The sequence below is a fragment of the Musca autumnalis genome, unplaced genomic scaffold (assembly GCF_047663935.1).
Source record: "Musca autumnalis isolate F117 unplaced genomic scaffold, ASM4766393v1 scaffold_5, whole genome shotgun sequence".
In the NCBI taxonomy this organism is placed as follows: Eukaryota; Metazoa; Arthropoda; class Insecta; order Diptera; family Muscidae; genus Musca; species Musca autumnalis.
The window spans coordinates 27,259,117-27,278,711 of NW_027412088.1; the positions used below are offsets into that span (position 1 = coordinate 27,259,117).

At 33.8% G+C, this 19,595-nt stretch overlaps 1 protein-coding gene and 1 long non-coding RNA gene across 4 annotated transcripts in view; one reads left to right on the top strand and one right to left on the bottom strand.

The window, feature by feature from the left end:
• The window catches only part of LOC141405574 (uncharacterized), a 28,881-nt gene extending 9,725 nt beyond the window's left edge, over positions 1-19,156 (bottom strand). The window contains exon 1 of the long non-coding RNA XR_012413230.1: positions 442-19,156. This is a non-coding gene — a long non-coding RNA (uncharacterized lncRNA). The remainder of the gene's footprint in view (positions 1-441) is intronic.
• shn (zinc finger protein schnurri) overlaps positions 1-19,595 on the top strand; it is a 282,408-nt gene that overhangs the window by 227,113 nt on the left and 35,700 nt on the right. The gene's annotated exons all lie outside the window — the stretch shown is intronic.

Below are 19,595 nucleotides of genomic sequence, written 5' to 3' on the forward strand. Positions count from 1 at the left end.
AATGTTAGCTGGGTTGTTTACATTTTTTTTTCTTACACATTTCGCACACACACATTCTTAATTTTATAAAAATATGTGAGGAAACAGTAATTACTATACCATGATCAGATTTACATTAGGCAATTTTTCTTGATGGATTTTTTCGTCCCCTTTTATACAAACAATTCTGTTCGAACATTTTTCTTTCAAAACATTTAAAATAATCTCAATTACGAAAACTATAAAAGAAATTAATTAAAAATCATAACATCTTCTTGAAGTAATGTTTGTATAATACAAATTAAATAAAAAGTATTTCTTGAACGAATTTATCAAAAAAGTACTTTATGTACGTTTTCGTTCACTTACTTCCACATTTTGTTTCAACACTGACACAATTTACGAATGAGAACCAAAACGGACAACGCATTTTTGAGCAGGCAAACCTTATCGTGTGAAAACGTTCTAACAATAATAGGGAAAGAGGCAAAGGAAGAAGCCCAACAAACATTGAGGAGATGGGGTAGAAAAAAATAGTGACAGCAATGTTTACAAGATTTTCACAAAATCATGCCAGAAATTGTGATGTAGAGGAGAGGTGGAGGATAAATACTACATATCATCATCAGAAATGAAAAGAAAAGGGAGAGGATGGATGGCATGAACTTTGTGCGTACACCACTGAACTCACACATCCATGGCAATGATGGTGGTGCTGCTGATGATGATGTGTGTGACGACGACGACGACGAGTAGTCGTCATGTAGACCAAACTTGTTGCATGAACATGCGGATACCGATGATGGGCCATAGCTAAAAGAAACGCCAGACAGTAGACAACAAAAAGTCATTACAATGGCGCCAGGATACCTGCTATGAACTGTTGCTTGGCGTGTTTTTGTTGTTGTTATTACTGTGTGTGTGCCTGTGTAAACCAGACAAAACGAAGGGATAACAATAGGATTCCATTCCGGGTGACTCTTGGAAAATCTTGTTTATTTTCGTTTTGTTGTTGTTTTCGTTTTGAACAACGGCTTTACTTGCTGTGTGAACCACTTCAAATGTGTTAAATGACCGCTGCATTTCTTTATTGTTTTTTTTGTTCTTTCTGTTTTTGTTGCTTCGGCATTTTTGCTTAGAAGAATTATTATCCACGTCAAGGGTATATCACACAAAGCGATGTAGGAAAAAAAATTAGTGATATCGTCAAAGACAACAAGATAGGAAGAGCAGAGGGAAACGAAGATAGAGAGGGCCATCATCATATGAAAATAAAGTGCATCATAAAGATAGTCATCTTTTCAAAATGCATAACAAGCTTAGTTGTTGGAGGTAGAAGATTAGAAGACAAAACAAAAAAACAAAGAAATCTAATAACAAGATAAGCAATAGTCATTCAAAGTTAAAAGAATTGCTCAAAGGGAAATTCTCAAGTGTAGAAGGTCGTCGCCGTCGTCATCGTTTCAGATGATTTGTACAATAACAGCAGCAACAACAAGCATTAAATGACAGTGATGGAAGTGTTATTCAACACTAATGACGTTGAAATTCAATACAAGCGGCGGCAAGATACAGTAACAACCTCAAGCAATTGTGGAAACATGTTTGGAGTTAAATACGAAATTAATAAATTACAAATAAAAAAATTACATTTTGGTCTCATCCAACTGTACATAAACAGTCTGACATTCCGTCATGACCCAAAGCTTTGGATGACTTAGTGTTCTTTTAATGCTATCTGAAATATCATCCATGGTAAATTGTGAAGGCATGAAGAAATCTGATGAAAACGTAGAATTCTTCTCGTCGCCAAATTGTCAATTGAAAAAGTCGCGCACCTCTCCTAATCAGTCAGCGCAATGTCACCAATCGTGAATAAGGTTTTATCTGTATCTTCCTTCACCATAGGATTCTAGGGCGACTTATCCGTTGCCCACAATTCATTTATTCCGGCTTCAACGTTGCAACTCTAAAAATTATCTAGCACCTTTTTTAACAAGTGCTCACCGACGTGTTTACATCGAGTGTTAGCTCCTTGACACTGGGAATTGACACTGCATTTGCTGGGAAATTCTTTCTGAAGCGGTGTTGGTGAAATCACTAAAACTAAGCCAATTAGCTTTCAGCATATGAAGTGGAGCGAACTGGTGATGGAGGCGATTATAGTGAGATGTTCTGACCCAAAAGAAACTGTGGGTTGTCAGGCGACGTATTCTGTCGGATTAGGTGCCACGATGGTTATGCCACTGTGGCACTCTACGTTACTTTCGGAAGCGGTGTCTTCAGCCTGCGCAGACCAGGGCTAAATTCCACAAATCATAATGTGCATTAAAGTTCAATGTGAACATTCGTGGAACTTGAAGTACATTTGTATGTTTAGAAGAAACATCGCAATGTTTCAGCCACTCATCAGGCATTTTCGTTGATGGCGACAGGGTTTTGCAACTACCCAAAGAGGTGCAAGATCACAAAAATTTAGTTGAATCCGCACCTATTTTGTTATTATTTGCTTACCAAAATATTTTCTTTGTCTTTTATTTGATATTTGCCTTCAAAGCGTTTCCATAATTTGACTTTTAGATTCTGTTGGTACTAAAATTTCTTGATGTTTTGTTTTCTATCGAAGGGTTATCTTAAGGTTTTCTTAATGAAGGGTTATCTTCCGTTATAAGGCTCTTCTCCAATAAATGCCATATATGGAAGCAATATCCAAGCCGTTCCCCAATTTGACTTTTAGATTCTTTCGGTTTTAACTTTTCTTGATGTTTTGTTTAGGGATAGGTAATGGAAAGCAATAATCGATTTTTCGACTTTTCGATTTTGGTCTAAAACTAAAAATGCGATTTTTCGGTCTTGCGATTATTTCAGTTGTTTTAAAACTCGACTTTCGACTTTTTCATAACCGCAGAAAATCGATTATAATCGACTATTCGTCGATTTTCGAGATTTCTTTTGAAACTGTAAAACCGCCAAAAGTGTAAAACCGCCAAGTCCACAATCTATGGGCAAACTCGAAAATCGATCACAAGATAATCGATTATGCGATTTTCCCTCCAGACAAAAGTCGACTACGATTTTTAGATTTTTGACTGCAAAAAGTCGATTAATCGATTAACCGAAAGTCGACTTACCTATCCCTAGTTTTGTTTTCGATCGATGGACCAATTCTGCATGGCTTCTCATGGCAACAGAAGTCTTAATGAAGGGTTATCTTCCGTTATTGGACTTTTTTCCAAAAATATGCCATATAGGGAATCAATATCCAAGCCCTTCCACAATTTGACTTTTAGATTTTTTTGGTATTAACTTTTCTTGATGTTTTGTTTTCGATCGATGGACCAAGTTCTGCATGGCTTCTCATAGCAACAGAAGTCTTAATGAAGGGTTATCTTCCGTTATTGGACTTTTTTTCAAAAACATGCCATCAGTATCCAATCCTTTCCACAATTTGACTTTTAGATTATTTTGGTACGAAATTTTCTTGATGTTTTGTTTTCGATCGAAAGACCGAACTCTGTATGGCTTCTCATGGCAGCATAAGTCTTAATGAAGGGTTATCTTCCGTTATTGGACTTTTTTTTTCCAAAAATATGCCATATAGGGAATCAGTATTCAAGCCTTTCCACAATTTGACTTTTAGATTCTTTTGGTATTAACTTTTCTTGATGTTTTGTTTTCGATCGAAGGACCAAATTCTGCATGGCTTCTCATGGCAGCATAAGTCTTAATGAAGGGTTATCTTTCGTTATTAGATTCTTCTCCAAAAAATACCATATATGGAATCAATATCCAAGCCGTTCCACAATTTGACTTTTAGATTCTTTTGATATTAAATTTTCTTGATGTTTGCTTTCGATCGAAGGACCAAATTCTGTATGGCTTCTAATGGCAACATAAGTCTTAATGAAGGGTTATCTTCCGTTATTAGATTTTTCTCCAAAAAATGCCATATATGGAGTTAATATCCAAGCCGTTCTTTTAGATTCTTTTGGTTTTATCTTTTCTTAATGTTTTGTTTTAGATCCAAGGACCAAATTCTGTATGGCTTCTCATGACAACATAATTCTTAATGAAGGTTATCATCCGTTGTTGGATTCTTCTCAAAAGAAATTCCATATCGGGAACATCCAATCGTGTGCCTTATTGTTTGTTTATAGATCAATAATTTCACATTGTGACTAAGATCGTCCGTCAACCATATTATACGCTGGAATGTCGTTGCCTTTGAGGTTTTCCTATATTGACTTTTAGAATTTTTTGATTCTTCCTGTTTTCACGATCTATGGATCAATTTCCGAAGATTCATTGAGGCCTCAAACCAAATCCATTATTAAATTATTTCCATTTGATTATATCAGGTATCATATCTGGAATATAAATGAAATTATAGGTCTTATTATTTGTTTATAGATCAATAACATGACATACTTTCTTAGATCGTCCGAAAGTCGTATTACGCTCTGGTATATCCACAACATTTTATATGCCTTTTTATTAGGAACTGCTCGATGTAGTATTTTTAATCGAAGGACCATATTCTGTGGATTCAATTCTAGTATATCATCGTTGGAAATAAAATCAGTTTCTTCATCTCTTAAAATGCGTTTTACTTATCTTTAAAGTCTACCTTGCATAGTTTGTCTATAATCGAAGGACCAAATTCGAATGTAGAAATTCTTAACCATTTGTTGCCATTTGTTGAATTCTTTCCCTTCGATGAGAACAGGAACAGCGCCTGGAATAAAAATATATGCAATTATAGGTCTAAATATTTCCTTATAGATAAAAATATCACATACTTACTAAGTTCGACCGACCTTCTTATTATACGTTGGTATATTCACAACATTTTCTATGCCTTTTCATGTCTATTCACCATTAAAGTCTTTCTGTACTCTGACGAATCTTTCGGTTATTTAAGTTTTCACAATGTGATATTTTAGATCGGAGAACCATAGTCTGTAGATTTAATTCCTCCCATTTTGAGGTGCGCTTTTTGAGGACCAAATTCTATATATTAAACAAATCCTCTGAAGTTGTGCGGTAAATGTTTTTACTTTTTGTCCACTGGATAGTGATGATTTAGCTCGAAGGACCAAAAATATTAAATGCCTTACAAGCTTCAACCAAAATGATTTTACTTTTCTTTTTCTTTCCAATAATTTGAGGGATATCCCCCTCTAAAAATTATACAAACATTTGCATTTGGGCACTCCAACATCATCATAAACATTTTTGAAAAAAAAAAACCGAACGAAACATGTTTGTAATACCCACACTCTTCATGCATATGCAAACATAGCCAAGCGACAATTTATTATAGCATTCATTGCTTGATTTCAAAAGCAGCTGCCGGTTTGGTACCGACGAATGGTTGTGGGGTTCCTACGACATGTGTGTGTTTCAGCCAAAAAAAAACTTGTAGGCCGTTTGTTATTTTGTTTTTTTTTTCGCTTTACGTAAAATTGCTTGGCTGTCTGTCTGTTTATCGTCTATCCATCATTTAAAATCTCCAAATGTTACATGGGGACGACGAAGAAAAAAATACTCGTTTTTTTTGCAAACAAAAACAAAATCCAGTTTGTTTATATTTTGTTTCGTGAGGTGTCTGTCGCTGGCGACGTAGTGGTTGGATGGTTGGTTAATCATACCTAGTAGGTGAGCAGCAAGCTGAGTGCTCAAAAAACAAGAAAGATTGTATGGTGTGTACGTAAAAATATCCATTCAAAATTGATTTGACCCCCTACTGCGTCATGTTGAAGATATTTTTGGTGTGTGCATTTTTTTTTATTATTATTTTTTGGAAGTCTTCCCCAAGTTGCTTGGTTTTGTTTTCATCCTTGAATTAACTTGTTTATTTTTTCGAAGAGCGTTTTTTGACACAATTTTGCTTTATTATTGTTTTATTTGTTATTATTTTATGGCAGTTTAATTTTATTTTGATTACACCGAAGATGAGCTCTTGGTCAATGTGCAATCTACAAACTGAAAACAGTAAATATATTTGCCGTTGAGACAAGAGGTTTCTGTTAAATAATAATAATTGTTCCACAAACATCCCATAAGGAACAAGGGAGACCATAATTACCATAATTAAAAATATTGTTATCGGTGCCGAAAAATACCGAGGGAGTGATCTGCTTGTATTTTTATGTGATACCTACAAGCCAATAAGTAAAGCCATTTTATTTCGCTAGAAATTGGTCCTTCGTTTAGTTCTTTATTACAAATTTGGTCCTTCGAGATATCAATAGAATATTATCTGAGCGATTCAAGCAAATATTCATTCTCAATATTTTTTAAATTTAAAATTTGGTCCTCGATCTATCTACAGTTCCCAAATTTATATGTATTCTATATAAATTATCATAAATTTGGCCCTTTGAATCATTTGCAATATCTTAAACATTTAAATTCTAATCCAACTGAATATTTATTTATTCAATATAATTTTGTGCAACTTTTCTACGCCTTAATTTAAAAAAAAAATTGAATAAATACCTAACAAATGATTCATTTTGTGAAAATGTATATAAAAACAAATAAGTTCTTATATTTAATGGCGAAAATATCCAGACACAAACATAAAAATATTTTGTCATTGAAAAATTGATATTTAAAATGTACGTTTGTTTATTTTTAAGAAAACGAAAAAAAATTCCCATATTATTATTTTAAACAAAAACAAAATTCCAAGTAAACAATATCGAAAATTGCAAAGCAAAATAAAGCACTTTGGGAAAATTGTTTTCCAATACAGAATTCGGACATTAGTAAGTAAATAAACATGGGAAATTTACCTTTATATTTTTAGAAAAAATTCAAAACTTTTTTTCGCATATTTTTGCATCGGAAACATTTATTACGTAGATATTTTTTGCTTAAAGATACAGAATTTCAGAATTACTCCCACAAAATGTTCGCACAAAAATGTTATATAGGCCACAAATTTAATTTTATATATACAAAATGTAGATATTTATTTGTTTATCTCTATTATTTATATTTATTTATTTTCTTGTCTAATAATTCGTGGCTATGAAGAATGCCCCCCCACCCACACAGAAAAATTTTGTTCAAAGCTATTTAAAATTTTAAACAATTTTTGTTTTCTCACAATACTATAATGAAAATGTGCTAATTTATTTTTAAAGTCAAAACCACAATGCCGCGCCACAAAAGTGGAAATATTTGACGTAGATTTTTGTGTTGCTGTTTTGTTTTTGGTTGTTGTTGTTGCCTCTTAGTATTCACATTAATTTTCCTTCACTTGAAGAACACGTTCCTTGTGAAAATATTTCAATATTTTTTTGTGTTTGGGGACTTTTGTCAAAAGAAAGAAAAACAACAACGAAAAATAAACTTGTTCATAAATTATGAACAAAATATTGTGTATTTTTTCTTGTTGCTGGCATATCTGCTTTTATTCATAGAAACGATCACCACGAAGAAAATTTCGCTTTTTTTTTTTTGAAAAACAATTTTCAGAAATGTGTTCTTTTGAGCTTTTACGTCATTTCTTGGGAATTTCCTGTTGTGATTTATTCAAATACTTAATATATTTGTGGTGCTATACGTAAATACGTTCGAAAAGGTTAGAAGAATGTCCAAAGAAATTTTTGGGGAGAGAAAATAAATTTTTAATTTTGTTATGTAAATTGGAAATTAATTTTGTAATGAAGTGAAAAACAGCCTAATTTTTCCGCAAAAGGAAATCTAGGCAAAAAACACACAGCATAAAAAATCATTGCTCACGTCCAACCGTAAATTTTAGCTGATATAACCGCTACTAGCTTTTTGGAATCGATTCCAAAAGATTTTGAAAAATTTTGGGGTTCCAAACTATTCCCAGCTTCCGCAGTGCAGTGTACGTCTTTTCACAGATTACTTGCCAAATGTGCTTAATAATATTCAGATCTGGGGATTGGGAATCTGAATGTAGTACAATGGGAAATTTATATACTAAACAAGATCGGGCCAACTCTAATTTGTGCTTGGGATCGTTATCTTGAAATTCTGTATTAGGTTCCAATAGGTGCACAACTTCTTTACATTTTGCTGTAAAATGACAATGATTGCCTTCCCCTATACACACTGCTAAACCTCAACTGAACCTTCAACATTTTTCAGAGTTATTTCTCTTATTTATTCCACTTGGGAACACAAATTATGCCCAGACAGTAATTAACAAGAACGTCCCATTCTACTCGATTATGACAAATAGTTTCAGTCTCTTCCCGAGGCTTATTTGAATGTTTTTATGGATAGGACGATTTTGGCAATGCTTTCTGAACCTTTTCGTAGATGTGTCCAATCCATATGTTTCCTAGAGATTTGACGCCTAATGTATTCTTCTGTTGTTTTATGGCCTATCCATATTCTCCACGAGACTTGAGGCCTAGTGTATTCTTCTTTGTTTAATTTCAAAGCCAAAATATTCGTCAAATTATGCCCAGACAGTAATTTACAAGAACATTCCATTCTACTCTATTATGACAAATAGTTTCAATCTCTTCCCGAGGCTGATTTAAATGTTTTCTATGGTTAGGACGATTTTGGCAATGCTTTCTGAACCTTTTCGTATATGTGTCCAATCCATATTTTTTCTAGACATTTGGCGCCTAATGTATTCTACAGTTGTTTTATTTTAAAGCCAAAATATTCGGCAAATTATGCGCAAACATTGACTTAAGAAAACCTGGAGTCTGTTTAATACTGCGTTTGAGAGTAACCAAGTTTCACTATCGTAGTGTAATATTGTGTTCACATATGAGTTGAATATTTTTGAGCTTGGTTCGGAGGGATATTTCCTATGATATCCATGTTTTATTTAATCTTCCAAATTCGGATTCAGTTTTTTGTTCAGCTTGTTGTTTACATCGTTTTCTATTCTTTTCTGTGTATTCCTAATGATTTTCTGCAGCATACGTTTCATTTTTAATACTGCCCAAATTGCGATGGAGTCGAATGCTTTACGAAAGTCCACAAATAGAGTGGAGTTCTTCATTCTGGGCCTCTTCTATAATCACTGTTAAAGTGTTCAACTGTTTTACGAGATTTACATTAGGCAATTTTTCTTGATGGATTTTTTCGTCCCCTTTTATACAAACAATTCTGTTCGAACATTTTTCTTTCAAAACATTTAAAATAATCTCAATTACGAAAACTATAAAAGAAATTAATTAAAAATCATAACATCTTCTTGAAGTAATGTTTGTATAATACAAATTAAATAAAAAGTATTTCTTGAACGAATTTATCAAAAAAGTACTTTATGTACGTTTTCGTTCACTTACTTCCACATTTTGTTTCAACACTGACACAATTTACGAATGAGAACCAAAACGGACAACGCATTTTTGAGCAGGCAAACCTTATCGTGTGAAAACGTTCTAACAATAATAGGGAAAGAGGCAAAGGAAGAAGCCCAACAAACATTGAGGAGATGGGGTAGAAAAAAATAGTGACAGCAATGTTTACAAGATTTTCACAAAATCATGCCAGAAATTGTGATGTAGAGGAGAGGTGGAGGATAAATACTACATATCATCATCAGAAATGAAAAGAAAAGGGAGAGGATGGATGGCATGAACTTTGTGCGTACACCACTGAACTCACACATCCATGGCAATGATGGTGGTGCTGCTGATGATGATGTGTGTGACGACGACGACGACGAGTAGTCGTCATGTAGACCAAACTTGTTGCATGAACATGCGGATACCGATGATGGGCCATAGCTAAAAGAAACGCCAGACAGTAGACAACAAAAAGTCATTACAATGGCGCCAGGATACCTGCTATGAACTGTTGCTTGGCGTGTTTTTGTTGTTGTTATTACTGTGTGTGTGCCTGTGTAAACCAGACAAAACGAAGGGATAACAATAGGATTCCATTCCGGGTGACTCTTGGAAAATCTTGTTTATTTTCGTTTTGTTGTTGTTTTCGTTTTGAACAACGGCTTTACTTGCTGTGTGAACCACTTCAAATGTGTTAAATGACCGCTGCATTTCTTTATTGTTTTTTTTGTTCTTTCTGTTTTTGTTGCTTCGGCATTTTTGCTTAGAAGAATTATTATCCACGTCAAGGGTATATCACACAAAGCGATGTAGGAAAAAAAATTAGTGATATCGTCAAAGACAACAAGATAGGAAGAGCAGAGGGAAACGAAGATAGAGAGGGCCATCATCATATGAAAATAAAGTGCATCATAAAGATAGTCATCTTTTCAAAATGCATAACAAGCTTAGTTGTTGGAGGTAGAAGATTAGAAGACAAAACAAAAAACAAAGAAATCTAATAACAAGATAAGCAATAGTCATTCAAAGTTAAAAGAATTGCTCAAAGGGAAATTCTCAAGTGTAGAAGGTCGTCGCCGTCGTCATCGTTTCAGATGATTTGTACAATAACAGCAGCAACAACAAGCATTAAATGACAGTGATGGAAGTGTTATTCAACACTAATGACGTTGAAATTCAATACAAGCGGCGGCAAGATACAGTAACAACCTCAAGCAATTGTGGAAACATGTTTGGAGTTAAATACGAAATTAATAAATTACAAATAAAAAAATTACATTTTGGTCTCATCCAACTGTACATAAACAGTCTGACATTCCGTCATGACCCAAAGCTTTGGATGACTTAGTGTTCTTTTAATGCTATCTGAAATATCATCCATGGTAAATTGTGAAGGCATGAAGAAATCTGATGAAAACGTAGAATTCTTCTCGTCGCCAAATTGTCAATTGAAAAAGTCGCGCACCTCTCCTAATCAGTCAGCGCAATGTCACCAATCGTGAATAAGGTTTTATCTGTATCTTCCTTCACCATAGGATTCTAGGGCGACTTATCCGTTGCCCACAATTCATTTATTCCGGCTTCAACGTTGCAACTCTAAAAATTATCTAGCACCTTTTTTAACAAGTGCTCACCGACGTGTTTACATCGAGTGTTAGCTCCTTGACACTGGGAATTGACACTGCATTTGCTGGGAAATTCTTTCTGAAGCGGTGTTGGTGAAATCACTAAAACTAAGCCAATTAGCTTTCAGCATATGAAGTGGAGCGAACTGGTGATGGAGGCGATTATAGTGAGATGTTCTGACCCAAAAGAAACTGTGGGTTGTCAGGCGACGTATTCTGTCGGATTAGGTGCCACGATGGTTATGCCACTGTGGCACTCTACGTTACTTTCGGAAGCGGTGTCTTCAGCCTGCGCAGACCAGGGCTAAATTCCACAAATCATAATGTGCATTAAAGTTCAATGTGAACATTCGTGGAACTTGAAGTACATTTGTATGTTTAGAAGAAACATCGCAATGTTTCAGCCACTCATCAGGCATTTTCGTTGATGGCGACAGGGTTTTGCAACTACCCAAAGAGGTGCAAGATCACAAAAATTTAGTTGAATCCGCACCTATTTTGTTATTATTTGCTTACCAAAATATTTTCTTTGTCTTTTATTTGATATTTGCCTTCAAAGCGTTTCCATAATTTGACTTTTAGATTCTGTTGGTACTAAAATTTCTTGATGTTTTGTTTTCTATCGAAGGGTTATCTTAAGGTTTTCTTAATGAAGGGTTATCTTCCGTTATAAGGCTCTTCTCCAATAAATGCCATATATGGAAGCAATATCCAAGCCGTTCCCCAATTTGACTTTTAGATTCTTTCGGTTTTAACTTTTCTTGATGTTTTGTTTAGGGATAGGTAATGGAAAGCAATAATCGATTTTTCGACTTTTCGATTTTGGTCTAAAACTAAAAATGCGATTTTTCGGTCTTGCGATTATTTCAGTTGTTTTAAAACTCGACTTTCGACTTTTTCATAACCGCAGAAAATCGATTATAATCGACTATTCGTCGATTTTCGAGATTTCTTTTGAAACTGTAAAACCGCCAAAAGTGTAAAACCGCCAAGTCCACAATCTATGGGCAAACTCGAAAATCGATCACAAGATAATCGATTATGCGATTTTCCCTCCAGACAAAAGTCGACTACGATTTTTAGATTTTTGACTGCAAAAAGTCGATTAATCGATTAACCGAAAGTCGACTTACCTATCCCTAGTTTTGTTTTCGATCGATGGACCAATTCTGCATGGCTTCTCATGGCAACAGAAGTCTTAATGAAGGGTTATCTTCCGTTATTGGACTTTTTTCCAAAAATATGCCATATAGGGAATCAATATCCAAGCCCTTCCACAATTTGACTTTTAGATTTTTTTGGTATTAACTTTTCTTGATGTTTTGTTTTCGATCGATGGACCAAGTTCTGCATGGCTTCTCATAGCAACAGAAGTCTTAATGAAGGGTTATCTTCCGTTATTGGACTTTTTTTCAAAAACATGCCATCAGTATCCAATCCTTTCCACAATTTGACTTTTAGATTATTTTGGTACGAAATTTTCTTGATGTTTTGTTTTCGATCGAAAGACCGAACTCTGTATGGCTTCTCATGGCAGCATAAGTCTTAATGAAGGGTTATCTTCCGTTATTGGACTTTTTTTTTCCAAAAATATGCCATATAGGGAATCAGTATTCAAGCCTTTCCACAATTTGACTTTTAGATTCTTTTGGTATTAACTTTTCTTGATGTTTTGTTTTCGATCGAAGGACCAAATTCTGCATGGCTTCTCATGGCAGCATAAGTCTTAATGAAGGGTTATCTTTCGTTATTAGATTCTTCTCCAAAAAATACCATATATGGAATCAATATCCAAGCCGTTCCACAATTTGACTTTTAGATTCTTTTGATATTAAATTTTCTTGATGTTTGCTTTCGATCGAAGGACCAAATTCTGTATGGCTTCTAATGGCAACATAAGTCTTAATGAAGGGTTATCTTCCGTTATTAGATTTTTCTCCAAAAAATGCCATATATGGAGTTAATATCCAAGCCGTTCTTTTAGATTCTTTTGGTTTTATCTTTTCTTAATGTTTTGTTTTAGATCCAAGGACCAAATTCTGTATGGCTTCTCATGACAACATAATTCTTAATGAAGGTTATCATCCGTTGTTGGATTCTTCTCAAAAGAAATTCCATATCGGGAACATCCAATCGTGTGCCTTATTGTTTGTTTATAGATCAATAATTTCACATTGTGACTAAGATCGTCCGTCAACCATATTATACGCTGGAATGTCGTTGCCTTTGAGGTTTTCCTATATTGACTTTTAGAATTTTTTGATTCTTCCTGTTTTCACGATCTATGGATCAATTTCCGAAGATTCATTGAGGCCTCAAACCAAATCCATTATTAAATTATTTCCATTTGATTATATCAGGTATCATATCTGGAATATAAATGAAATTATAGGTCTTATTATTTGTTTATAGATCAATAACATGACATACTTTCTTAGATCGTCCGAAAGTCGTATTACGCTCTGGTATATCCACAACATTTTATATGCCTTTTTATTAGGAACTGCTCGATGTAGTATTTTTAATCGAAGGACCATATTCTGTGGATTCAATTCTAGTATATCATCGTTGGAAATAAAATCAGTTTCTTCATCTCTTAAAATGCGTTTTACTTATCTTTAAAGTCTACCTTGCATAGTTTGTCTATAATCGAAGGACCAAATTCGAATGTAGAAATTCTTAACCATTTGTTGCCATTTGTTGAATTCTTTCCCTTCGATGAGAACAGGAACAGCGCCTGGAATAAAAATATATGCAATTATAGGTCTAAATATTTCCTTATAGATAAAAATATCACATACTTACTAAGTTCGACCGACCTTCTTATTATACGTTGGTATATTCACAACATTTTCTATGCCTTTTCATGTCTATTCACCATTAAAGTCTTTCTGTACTCTGACGAATCTTTCGGTTATTTAAGTTTTCACAATGTGATATTTTAGATCGGAGAACCATAGTCTGTAGATTTAATTCCTCCCATTTTGAGGTGCGCTTTTTGAGGACCAAATTCTATATATTAAACAAATCCTCTGAAGTTGTGCGGTAAATGTTTTTACTTTTTGTCCACTGGATAGTGATGATTTAGCTCGAAGGACCAAAAATATTAAATGCCTTACAAGCTTCAACCAAAATGATTTTACTTTTCTTTTTCTTTCCAATAATTTGAGGGATATCCCCCTCTAAAAATTATACAAACATTTGCATTTGGGCACTCCAACATCATCATAAACATTTTTGAAAAAAAAAAAACCGAACGAAACATGTTTGTAATACCCACACTCTTCATGCATATGCAAACATAGCCAAGCGACAATTTATTATAGCATTCATTGCTTGATTTCAAAAGCAGCTGCCGGTTTGGTACCGACGAATGGTTGTGGGGTTCCTACGACATGTGTGTGTTTCAGCCAAAAAAAAACTTGTAGGCCGTTTGTTATTTTGTTTTTTTTTTCGCTTTACGTAAAATTGCTTGGCTGTCTGTCTGTTTATCGTCTATCCATCATTTAAAATCTCCAAATGTTACATGGGGACGACGAAGAAAAAAATACTCGTTTTTTTTGCAAACAAAAACAAAATCCAGTTTGTTTATATTTTGTTTCGTGAGGTGTCTGTCGCTGGCGACGTAGTGGTTGGATGGTTGGTTAATCATACCTAGTAGGTGAGCAGCAAGCTGAGTGCTCAAAAAACAAGAAAGATTGTATGGTGTGTACGTAAAAATATCCATTCAAAATTGATTTGACCCCCTACTGCGTCATGTTGAAGATATTTTTGGTGTGTGCATTTTTTTTTTATTATTATTTTTTGGAAGTCTTCCCCAAGTTGCTTGGTTTTGTTTTCATCCTTGAATTAACTTGTTTATTTTTTCGAAGAGCGTTTTTTGACACAATTTTGCTTTATTATTGTTTTATTTGTTATTATTTTATGGCAGTTTAATTTTATTTTGATTACACCGAAGATGAGCTCTTGGTCAATGTGCAATCTACAAACTGAAAACAGTAAATATATTTGCCGTTGAGACAAGAGGTTTCTGTTAAATAATAATAATTGTTCCACAAACATCCCATAAGGAACAAGGGAGACCATAATTACCATAATTAAAAATATTGTTATCGGTGCCGAAAAATACCGAGGGAGTGATCTGCTTGTATTTTTATGTGATACCTACAAGCCAATAAGTAAAGCCATTTTATTTCGCTAGAAATTGGTCCTTCGTTTAGTTCTTTATTACAAATTTGGTCCTTCGAGATATCAATAGAATATTATCTGAGCGATTCAAGCAAATATTCATTCTCAATATTTTTTAAATTTAAAATTTGGTCCTCGATCTATCTACAGTTCCCAAATTTATATGTATTCTATATAAATTATCATAAATTTGGCCCTTTGAATCATTTGCAATATCTTAAACATTTAAATTCTAATCCAACTGAATATTTATTTATTCAATATAATTTTGTGCAACTTTTCTACGCCTTAATTTAAAAAAAAAATTGAATAAATACCTAACAAATGATTCATTTTGTGAAAATGTATATAAAAACAAATAAGTTCTTATATTTAATGGCGAAAATATCCAGACACAAACATAAAAATATTTTGTCATTGAAAAATTGATATTTAAAATGTACGTTTGTTTATTTTTAAGAAAACGAAAAAAAATTCCCATATTATTATTTTAAACAAAAACAAAATTCCAAGTAAACAATATCGAAAATTGCAAAGCAAAATAAAGCACTTTGGGAAAATTGTTTTCCAATACAGAATTCGGACATTAGTAAGTAAATAAACATGGGAAATTTACCTTTATATTTTTAGAAAAAATTCAAAACTTTTTTTCGCATATTTTTGCATCGGAAACATTTATTACGTAGATATTTTTTGCTTAAAGATACAGAATTTCAGAATTACTCCCACAAAATGTTCGCACAAAAATGTTATATAGGCCACAAATTTAATTTTATATATACAAAATGTAGATATTTATTTGTTTATCTCTATTATTTATATTTATTTATTTTCTTGTCTAATAATTCGTGGCTATGAAGAATGCCCCCCCACCCACACAGAAAAATTTTGTTCAAAGCTATTTAAAATTTTAAACAATTTTTGTTTTCTCACAATACTATAATGAAAATGTGCTAATTTATTTTTAAAGTCAAAACCACAATGCCGCGCCACAAAAGTGGAAATATTTGACGTAGATTTTTGTGTTGCTGTTTTGTTTTTGGTTGTTGTTGTTGCCTCTTAGTATTCACATTAATTTTCCTTCACTTGAAGAACACGTTCCTTGTGAAAATATTTCAATATTTTTTTGTGTTTGGGGACTTTTGTCAAAAGAAAGAAAAACAACAACGAAAAATAAACTTGTTCATAAATTATGAACAAAATATTGTGTATTTTTTCTTGTTGCTGGCATATCTGCTTTTATTCATAGAAACGATCACCACGAAGAAAATTTCGCTTTTTTTTTTTTGAAAAACAATTTTCAGAAATGTGTTCTTTTGAGCTTTTACGTCATTTCTTGGGAATTTCCTGTTGTGATTTATTCAAATACTTAATATATTTGTGGTGCTATACGTAAATACGTTCGAAAAGGTTAGAAGAATGTCCAAAGAAATTTTTGGGGAGAGAAAATAAATTTTTAATTTTGTTATGTAAATTGGAAATTAATTTTGTAATGAAGTGAAAAACAGCCTAATTTTTCCGCAAAAGGAAATCTAGGCAAAAAACACACAGCATAAAAAATCATTGCTCACGTCCAACCGTAAATTTTAGCTGATATAACCGCTACTAGCTTTTTGGAATCGATTCCAAAAGATTTTGAAAAATTTTGGGGTTCCAAACTATTCCCAGCTTCCGCAGTGCAGTGTACGTCTTTTCACAGATTACTTGCCAAATGTGCTTAATAATATTCAGATCTGGGGATTGGGAATCTGAATGTAGTACAATGGGAAATTTATATACTAAACAAGATCGGGCCAACTCTAATTTGTGCTTGGGATCGTTATCTTGAAATTCTGTATTAGGTTCCAATAGGTGCACAACTTCTTTACATTTTGCTGTAAAATGACAATGATTGCCTTCCCCTATACACACTGCTAAACCTCAACTGAACCTTCAACATTTTTCAGAGTTATTTCTCTTATTTATTCCACTTGGGAACACAAATTATGCCCAGACAGTAATTAACAAGAACGTCCCATTCTACTCGATTATGACAAATAGTTTCAGTCTCTTCCCGAGGCTTATTTGAATGTTTTTATGGATAGGACGATTTTGGCAATGCTTTCTGAACCTTTTCGTAGATGTGTCCAATCCATATGTTTCCTAGAGATTTGACGCCTAATGTATTCTTCTGTTGTTTTATGGCCTATCCATATTCTCCACGAGACTTGAGGCCTAGTGTATTCTTCTTTGTTTAATTTCAAAGCCAAAATATTCGTCAAATTATGCCCAGACAGTAATTTACAAGAACATTCCATTCTACTCTATTATGACAAATAGTTTCAATCTCTTCCCGAGGCTGATTTAAATGTTTTCTATGGTTAGGACGATTTTGGCAATGCTTTCTGAACCTTTTCGTATATGTGTCCAATCCATATTTTTTCTAGACATTTGGCGCCTAATGTATTCTACAGTTGTTTTATTTTAAAGCCAAAATATTCGGCAAATTATGCGCAAACATTGACTTAAGAAAACCTGGAGTCTGTTTAATACTGCGTTTGAGAGTAACCAAGTTTCACTATCGTAGTGTAATATTGTGTTCACATATGAGTTGAATATTTTTGAGCTTGGTTCGGAGGGATATTTCCTATGATATCCATGTTTTATTTAATCTTCCAAATTCGGATTCAGTTTTTTGTTCAGCTTGTTGTTTACATCGTTTTCTATTCTTTTCTGTGTATTCCTAATGATTTTCTGCAGCATACGTTTCATTTTTAATACTGCCCAAATTGCGATGGAGTCGAATGCTTTACGAAAGTCCACAAATAGAGTGGAGTTCTTCATTCTGGGCCTCTTCTATAATCACTGTTAAAGTGTTCAACTGTTTTACGAAGCTTCGATGTGAACGAAATTCGTCTTCTTCACCAAAGCAACCCGTCTGATCCCTGTGGATTGAACTTTCTTTCGTCTGTGAAAACAATATTAAGTATGAATAAAATTTGTAAGAAAATTATTTTTCACTCCATAACATTTTACTTACCGGTTCCCAAAATGTAAGAGCCTTCTTTGAAATGTAGCTTAGCAAATTCCACACGTTTCTTCCAATTTCTTTGTCGAAGTTGTAGGGTTTTCTTACGACTGATCGATCTACCATGCAAATCAAAATTCTTAAGCCCTGGGTAAATAAGCAGCCTTGTCGCCTGGCTTTCTTCATTTCTGACGTAATAGAAATAAAAGAATAAAAAGGCCGAGACATTTTCGAACTAGCTTGCCCTTTTCTTCTTTATCCTTTTCTTTTTATTATGTCAGAAATGAAGCAAGACAAGAAAGCCAGGCGGCGAGCATGCGGACTTACAAAAGTTGCCAATATTCAGAATTTTGTGTGCTCTCTTCTTGGTCGACAGTGGTCTAAAGTGGAACTAGTTACGGTATAGTTAGAATAAACCCAATTAATACCTACTTTCCACTTCGAAACAATTTTCTTTGAGCCACTGTATATTTTTTTCTAAATTTTATGATTATCTCCCTACAAATAGTCCAAAAATTGTTCAAGGTTATCAAAAGTGTTACTTATCTATCAGATACCTATCTCCATTTTTCCCCCCTCTCATGTTCTACGTGTTTAAATTTCTATCATGTTACATCTATCTGTCAAATAGTATATTTCATTGACATGAAAAGAACCTTTGACAATTGACAACATTCAAGCATTCCATTGCATTTCGTTTTAATTTACCGCTGTCACTCTTACAAATTTATGCTGCTCATAACGTACACAGAGAAGGATGGTGTGGGGGAGCCGCGAGTCTTTTGTATGTATTTCACACGGCATGACAATTTCATTTTCATCACAACATTTATTATGCAATTTTGACCTAAAAATTCTTGTTAACATGAAACAGTTTGGTTTTTGTTGTTGCTATTCATTTCTTCTTTTTGTAATCATCATCATCATCATCTCGACGACGACATGAAGACCAAATGTATTTACAAAAAAATCAAGAGCCAAACAGTTAGTACATATTTAAGTCAAGCAAAACGCTCCAACAACAATAATAAGAAAAAAAAAATAAACAAATGAAACTAAACAAATCCAATGTTACTTACCCACATACAGACACACACACACACCGATATTCGTTCATCTCCATCGGTGTGCCACCATGCAATGCACTTGACAAAACACGACAGACTGGCGACACCAAAACACATTTGAATGATGAAAACACAATGAAGAATAGAGTACGTTGCTTTATGAGGGGGAAGGAGGTTGGGAGGAAAAGAGCCAAAGAGATTGTGGGAGACTTCCAACAATGACAAGGTGTTGGGGGTTGTGGGGTTGGTTGTAATGCTGTCACTTAGTCAAAGGCATTCCCCCGAAATGAGAATGGCATGATAGACGTGTTGAGCTCATACAACAACACAAACAACAGCAAGATTATAACCCCTCCAACCAATGACACCAAATAACAACAAATGCAGCGCGACTATGTTGACGTTTGATCACCATACATTTGACAATAAC